This window comes from Mandrillus leucophaeus, unplaced genomic scaffold (genome assembly GCF_000951045.1).
Source record: "Mandrillus leucophaeus isolate KB7577 unplaced genomic scaffold, Mleu.le_1.0 Scaffold317, whole genome shotgun sequence".
Taxonomy (NCBI): domain Eukaryota; kingdom Metazoa; phylum Chordata; class Mammalia; order Primates; family Cercopithecidae; genus Mandrillus; species Mandrillus leucophaeus.
In genome coordinates, this window is record NW_012103332.1 from 2,286,992 (window position 1) to 2,294,801 (window position 7,810).

Genomic DNA, 7,810 nt, shown 5'->3' on the forward strand with positions numbered 1-7,810 from the left:
TATTTCACTGAGCAGTGGTTTGTAGTTCTCCTTGAAGAGGTCCTTCACATCCCTTGTAAGTTGGATTCCTAGGTATTTTATTCTCTTTAAAGCTATTGTGAATGGGAGTTCATTCATGGTTTGGCTCTCTGTTTGTCTGTTACTGGTGTATAAGAATGCTTGTGATTTTTGTACATTGATTTAATCTGTCAAAATGTAAACATTCTGCATCTCAACTAGATTTCCTGTTTTAGCTCTTACCCAAAACATGGATGATGGTGACATTTCTTTGTGGATAGAGCAAAAGATCCAGAAAAGGGGTCTAAGAGGAAGACTAGAGGGGAGGAAGAGAACTGTAGGGTGGCCTTCAAAAATGTATGAGCATATCCTAATCTCTAAAACCTGTGAATGTGACCTTATTGGGACAAAGGAGCTTTGCAGGTATAATTAAAAAGCTCAATATTCTCAAGGTAAGGTCATCTGGATTATCCAGGTGAGTACTAAAACCAATGGCAAATTTTTTTTATAAGAGATAAAAGAGGAAAGATGGACAGATAAAGAGGAGAAGATGGTGTGAAGACAGAGGCAGTGATTGAAGTGATGTAACCGTAGTTAAGGAACACCGGGTCTGGTGACTCATGCCTGTAATCCCAGCACTTTGGGAGGCTGAGGCAGACAGATCACCTGAGGTCAGGAGTTTGAGAGCAGCCTTGCCAATGTGGAGGAACCCGATCTCTACTAATAATACAAAAATTAGCCAGGCATGATGGTGGGCACCTGTAATCCCACCTAGTCAGGAGACTGAGGCAGGAGAATCTCTTGAACCTGGGAGGTGGAGGTTGCAGTGAGCCGAGATCGTGTCATTGCACTCCAGCCTGGGTGACAAGAGTGAAACTTCGTCTCAAAAAATTAAATAAATAAATAAAATAAAACCAAACCAAAACAAAACAAAAAAAAACCTAACAAACACTAATAGTACCAGAAACTGGAAGAAGCAAGAAACAGAGTCTTCTTTAGAGCCTTTGGAGGGAGTGAGGCCCTGTGACACCTTAATCTTCAACTTCTGACCTCTGGAGCTTTGATAGAATACATTTTTTGTTGTCGTTGGAATTCATCCAGTTTGTGGTAATTTTTAGGGCAGCCGTAGGAATCAAATACAAGAAGGAAGAGACAGCGCAAAGGACAGGCACAAAGGTGAGGTAGGGAAGCACACAGGATAGAATGCTTAATGAGACACTCACTCTTGGGTTCATACATGTGCAAGGTCGGCCCTGCATGAACCCAAGAGTCAGCCCCAGGCACCAGGCCTGCCTCACTCCAATTGTATCCTGGAAGATCAGGTTTTAGAACAGAAGAACTGAAGCCAGCAAGACCAACAGAGAGAAGGTACTTCAAGAAAAGAGAGGTTAGTGGTGTCAAATATTAGAAAGACCAACAGACCACCACTAAGAAGTGAAAATAATGTGCACACAAGGACCCAAACATAGTGGGTGTTTAGTAGATATCTCTTCGAATTTTTATCTTTTTGTCCTTGACTTTCTTTGATGCCCATGCCTACCGCCTGATTATCAGAGAAGGAACACCAGTAGTAATCAAGTGTCCAACTCTTAACATGCTGTACTTCACTTCAATTCTGAAAATAGCTTCAGAACTAGGGACACAATTCTCATTTCCTAGGTGAAAAACAGAGGTTCAGGGATGACCAGTGACTTTTCACTGTCTTAAAATGAGGGCTAAACCCCAGATTTTTGTGACTCCAGCCCAGTAACACCACAGTGGCTGAGTTTGTTGATCAGTCCTTGACTAACCCATAAGCTTTGAATTCCTGCTTTCTTCTAAGTACCTACTAACCTGCTCTTCACTGTCTTGGGATCTGAGTAAAGTTTATGCCTTCAGTTGGATCAGGGTCTGGTAAAGAGGGAAAAGCTAGAATAAACAATTGATTATAAAGAAAGGAAGAATTAGGTGAGTAATAAGTCGAAAAACAGACAATAATGAGGGAACACTCAGTACCCACAACCTTGAATCTTGGTAAACAAGAACATACAACACAAAATCGATATGGGACATGCCCTTGCTTCTGCATGAATTCATTCAATCTGAGGCTACTTCTACCTCTGTTGGACCAAGAAGCTTTCTCATAGCTCTTTTTCTGTTGATCTTCAGTGTTTAAAATACCTCCAGAGCAAGCTGGGAAATAACTTTCCATTTTGCCAATGTTTGCTTTTCAGTGTTTTGAATGAATCTTCTCTGCAAACTGCTAAGCTAATTGAACCACCACCATTTCAGCTGAAAAAACATCCTGTCTTGCCAAAGCACATTTGCTTGTGTACTCAGCGTCACCCACGAAGGGGCCGGAGCTGGGGGAAATAGTCGTTTTTAGCCTAAAGGTCAGGTGCAAAACGAAAAGTGTTTTGTTTTGATCTGCTCTGTTTTGGGAAGGATGGGCGCTGACATTTAAAGAGCTCATTTCACGTTCTTAATAGACATTTTTTTGGGGGGGTTCAGAAATGCAAAGAATGAGTAGCTCGAAGAGGTCAAGTGACTTGCCCAAGACAGAGGGTGGTTCAGAGTCCCCATGCTGCTGTCCTGTCCCGGCAATGACACACTGACTCAGGTCGTAGGACAGCCCTTGAAACACTAGAGAAGCGTAATCTCCTCCCTGATATTGGATTTGATTCCATTAAAGGGCTGGAATTTAAACTCACTTCTGTATTGATCCTGTGCCCTTATTTGATTATGTCTTGTGTTTTAAGTATGTTCTTCAGCCTCTCATGAGGGTGGGGCTGTTACCAAAAAAACATGCTTTTAAAAATAATTTCAAAAGGAACATCAAAACTCTCCATGAACCAGATTTATTTGAACAAAGTATCATCTACTCTTAAAAAAATCTAACTCATTCTCTTGACAGATTTATAAGACTGGGTTATTTCATCATAAAACCAGATACTATGTGTGTGATGAGATTCAAGAAACGTGCCAGTGAATGGTCAGATTTCTCCTCTCCAAGTTCAAAATGTAACTTAGGGACATAGGGAGGAAGAGTGTCCACTGATGTTGCAAGGTAACTAGGGATAAATTGATGTATAAGTCACCTTCAGAGAGAAGAGACACTGACACTTGGGAAACGTCACTAAATTCTTAAAAAAGGGAGAAATGGGATGCTGAACTGGAACTCACTTTGAATAAAATATTTTTAGTTTTCTTAATTAAAACTGTGTTCAGCTCAAGGCTGAACTTCCTAACAATTGAAACTTACCTAGGTTTGGATAAACTTCATCTGATATTGTAAGGTTACATAGACTGTTCAATAAATGGGTAGGTTTCCAGATATGAGTCACTGGCTGTGAAATATCTGTGTCCCACACTCAGCACCCAGCTTGGTATCCGGCATATAGAACATATTTAATAAAACTTATGAAACAAAATATAGGGTATATCTAAGTGACTAGGTACCTTAATACTTCATGAGTTTTACCTTACATTTTTCCAAAGTCAGAAAACAAGTCTTCTAAGGCGATAAAGGAATATGCTGATATTTTTCCGCATTAGTTAGTGCATGGGAAATGCTACATTCGATAAATGAAACAGGTATAATACACTCAACCAACTCATTTATAGACAGAGACTCTGAAGATTATCTGAATATCATGCTTATTTCTGTAAAGCCCACTGGAGTCCAAATAATAAATCATTTATTGAGTTATTATAAATTAAGTTGAATTATAAATAAATCATCGAGAGTGTCATAAAGAGAGTAGCTAACAGTCTTGTAATGGTTACTATGCTCCCTGCACTGTTCTAAGTGCTCAGTGTTAACATGTTTAACATACACTTGCACTGCAACCCTTTCTTCATGTACAGATGGAGGAACTGAGGTACAGAGAGGTTAAGTAACTCATCCAGCATTCACAATACACAGTAGAGCTGGGCACCAGGACCCAGGTTATTTGGTTTCTTCAATATTCCACCTGCTGCTCCTTTACTTCAACATCAACTCCTGACACACAGCCCCAGTGTTCATCTGCCCAACTTCCTATTTAGAAATTTAGGCCGGGCGTGTGGCTCATGCCTGTAATCCCAGCACTTCAGGAGGCCGAGGCAGGTGGATCACCTCATGTCAGGAGTTCGAGACCAGCCTGGCCAACATGGCGAAACCCCACCTCTATTAAAAATACAAAACTTAGCTGGGCGTGGTGGCAAGTGCCTGTAGTCCCAGTTACTCGGGAGGCTGAGGCAGGAGAATCGCTTGAACCTGGGAGGCAGAAGTTGCGGTAGGCTGAGATCACAGCACTGTACTCCAGCCTGGGTGACAGAGCAAGACTCTGTCTCAAAAAAAATAATAACAATAATAATAAAAATTTAAACCAAAATAATTCTGAACGGTGGATTTTATTACCTTTATGTTGATTTTTATTATTGGTGTATTTATTTTTAACTACTATGTTTCCTGAACTTTACCCAAACTATCTCACATAATGGCCATAGTAATTCTGGAACATGGTTATGTGAATTCCATTTTACACCACAGAACATGGTGACAGCAAGAGGTTAAGGATTCTACCCAAAGTCTTAAAACCAGCAAGTGGCAGAGACTGGATTCAAATCATGTTTGTTTGTTTTCTGACTCAAGTTGAGTTTGTATGAGGATGCGCACGTGCATGTGTTATGGTAACATTTGACCTAAAATTTCTTGCACAATAATTGCCTATCCTAAAATGGGAGAGGACGTACTAAGAGTAACTGGGTTCTACCTGGGGGTCCTTTGCTTTGCTCCAGGTTCTCCCACTCTGCTCTGTTTTCTTCCCTTCTTTAGAAGCAGCTTTCTGTTCATGCGTCTCTCTCCAGTCTCTTTTAGAAGAGTGGTGTGTTAAATTGTGATTCTGTGCAGCTCCTCTTATTCTTTTCCTCTCTCTCTTATTTCCTTGCTTGGTATTTCAGTTTCTGTGAGTTGGCGTGAGGTGGGCTGGGGCGATCCCTGGGCGTGAGAGTGCATGTGCACACAGGCATTGCTTTGGAGAATCACTGTTATTACTCAGAGCCCTTGTGGGCTGTTTCCTTGTTTGGCTCTCATCTTCTCACTGACAGTTTGGTTCTGAAAACTGTAGTCTTTGGTTTGTGAGTCTGTGTTTAGAGCCCTTAAGAAGTTCTGTGAACTCACCCTTGCAAAGGAGAAAGACGTGGACCAGAGCCCTGCCTGGGAAGGTCACTCGGGGTCAGGGGTCTGCATGGTGGCCCATGGAAGAAGGAGTAACTTATACCACTGGAGAAGGGCTGCTGCATTCCAGAGAGCCTTGTTTAGATACTGGGCAGGTGAGAGTCTATGTTTCTCACCAAGGGCATCCATTCAGAGACTGCAGTTTCTCTCTTGGCAAAAGGGGAATGTGTCCCTCTCTGTGCTCCTCCTGTGCAACAGCCGTTTCACTCTGTCACCTGGCTGTTCGCGGTGGTCCTGTGACCCTCAAGGTCCAGAGAAGGCTGGCTGGATTTGGAAGCCTTCCCCAAGGATTCTGCAAATTCCCAGAGTCTTGGGTCTCAAGGACACTTCTGGCTGCAAAATGCTGCCTCTCCCTGGGCAATCTGTGCTGTTTCCTTTCAAAGGATGAGTTCGTGTCCTTTGTAGGGACCTGGATGCAGCTGGAAACCATCATTCTCAGCAAACTATCACAAGAACAGAAAACCAAATACCGCATGTTCTCACTCATAGGTGGGAATTGAACAATGAAATCACTTGGACATAGGAAGGGGAATATACCGGGTCCTATTGTGGGGAGAGGGGGAGGGATAGCATTAGGAGATATACCTAACGTAAATGACGACTTAATGGGTGCAGCACACCAACATGGCACAAGTATACATATGTAAGAAACCTGCACGGTATGCACATGTACGCTAGAACTAAAAGTATAATAATAAAAAAAAAACAACAACAAAAAAATCAAATGTGAATCTCAATCTTTTCCTCAAATTGAACCCTGGAGGGGATGAGTCCCTCAATAGCCAATGCTCAGGTCAGCTCCTTCCCCTCCTTTGGCTGCATCTTCTACTGTCTACGTGCCCCTGGTTCCTAACTCGGGGCTTATCTCATTATGGAAGCTTGAAACATCTTTTTGTGATAAAAGGACCTCCACATTTTCACCATGTGTATTTGGAGCCTGAATGCTAAAACAATCATTATCATTGTTCTCATATATGAACACCCACGTGTCACGGCCCATGCAGTCAATGATTTTGTTTCATTTACTCTCATAACAAACACCCCAGTGTAGGTTAGAGATAAGGACTGGAGCTCTCTTGTAGGTAGAACTGTATTCCCCAGAAGGATTTGTTTAGGTCCTGGCCGGTGGTACCTGTGAATGTGAGCTTATTTGAAAATAGGATCTTTTCAGATGCAGTCAGATTAAGGAGGAGGTTATAGTCCGGAAGAAGGTGAGCCTCAATCTAATGACTGGTGTCCTTATAAGAAGAGGAGAAGACACACAGAGACACACAAGGGGACTGTTACATAAACACAGAAGCAGAGACTGGAACAATGTGTCTACAAGCCGGGGAGCGCCAAGGACTGCTGGCAGCCACCAGAAGCCAGGCGGATGCCTTGGATCAGATTCTCAGAGCTTCCAAAAGGAACCAGTCCTGTGCACACCTCAGTATCTGGCTTCTGGCCTCCTAAACGGTGAGAGAATAAATTTCCGTTTTTCCAAGCCAATTTCACTTTTAAACACATGAGCCCTTGCTCTTAGTCCAGCCCCTTTCCATGGGCTCAGGGTCCCCTTTTATAAACGTTCCCTGAGTGGTTGAGCTGCACTCAACCTTAGAGCATTTCAGCTTGGGTTCCTGGAAATGCCTGTGCTGCTCTCACTCATGGGAAAGTCATTTATTTACAGGAGCTAACTGTTCAAGGCCAACCTTTTCTTAATAAAGTTTGAAGATCTGGGAGATGTCGCATGTGTAGGCTGAAGCCGGGATGAAATGCAAAAGATGGATGTTTCCATGGGAGTGGGAGTGTTTGTTTGCAAGTATATGGGTTCTTTTGTTTTTCTTCTTTGTTTAGAAGCAAAGCTTATCTGTTACAGAGGATTGGGAATATGCGGAAAAGCAACTGAAACTGGAGGTGGATAAATATCTATGCAGTGAACACCCTCATTTAGGCTCCCAGGCCTTTTCCTGTCGGTTGTGCCTATATTTGAAAAAAAAAAAAAATCCAGTCTGTTTAAATGTTAAATTTTTCCTGGATACAGAGAAGAACAGTGCAGTCCATGACAGAGAAGACAGGATGATCTCCTCAGAAGTAGGCAGGAGAAGCATCATACAGCACAGGGATTTTAAGGGAAATCAAGCAAAAAATCTAATTCACTGCTCATGGAGGGAGAAAAGAGATTTGGCAAGAATTCCATTTAGGAGAGATGCTGGCATTCTTCCTGAATGTAACCTATGAATAAGCAAGGACACATTTTGGGGTCTCTCTCTGTGTATTTGGGTCTCTGCTCACCAGTTTGGGCTCTCAGATACTCTGTTTATTTTACAGACGAGGAAATGGAAGCTCTGAAAGGGAAGTGGAATGCACATAGCCACATTGCCATTGAGTAGCAGAGGCTGTATGGGATCTCACTTTCTTCCCTCTGAGCTCTGCATGCCTTTGAGATTTTAGAAAAGTCTTGCTCAGCCACCCAGGCTGGAGGGCAGTGGCGCGATCTTGGCTCACTGCAACCACCGTCTCCTGGGTTCAAGCGATTCTCTTAGCCTCCCAAGTAGCTGGGATTACAGGCACCTGCCACCACACCTGGCTAATTTTTGTATTATAGTAGAGATGGAGTTTCACCATGTTGGCCAG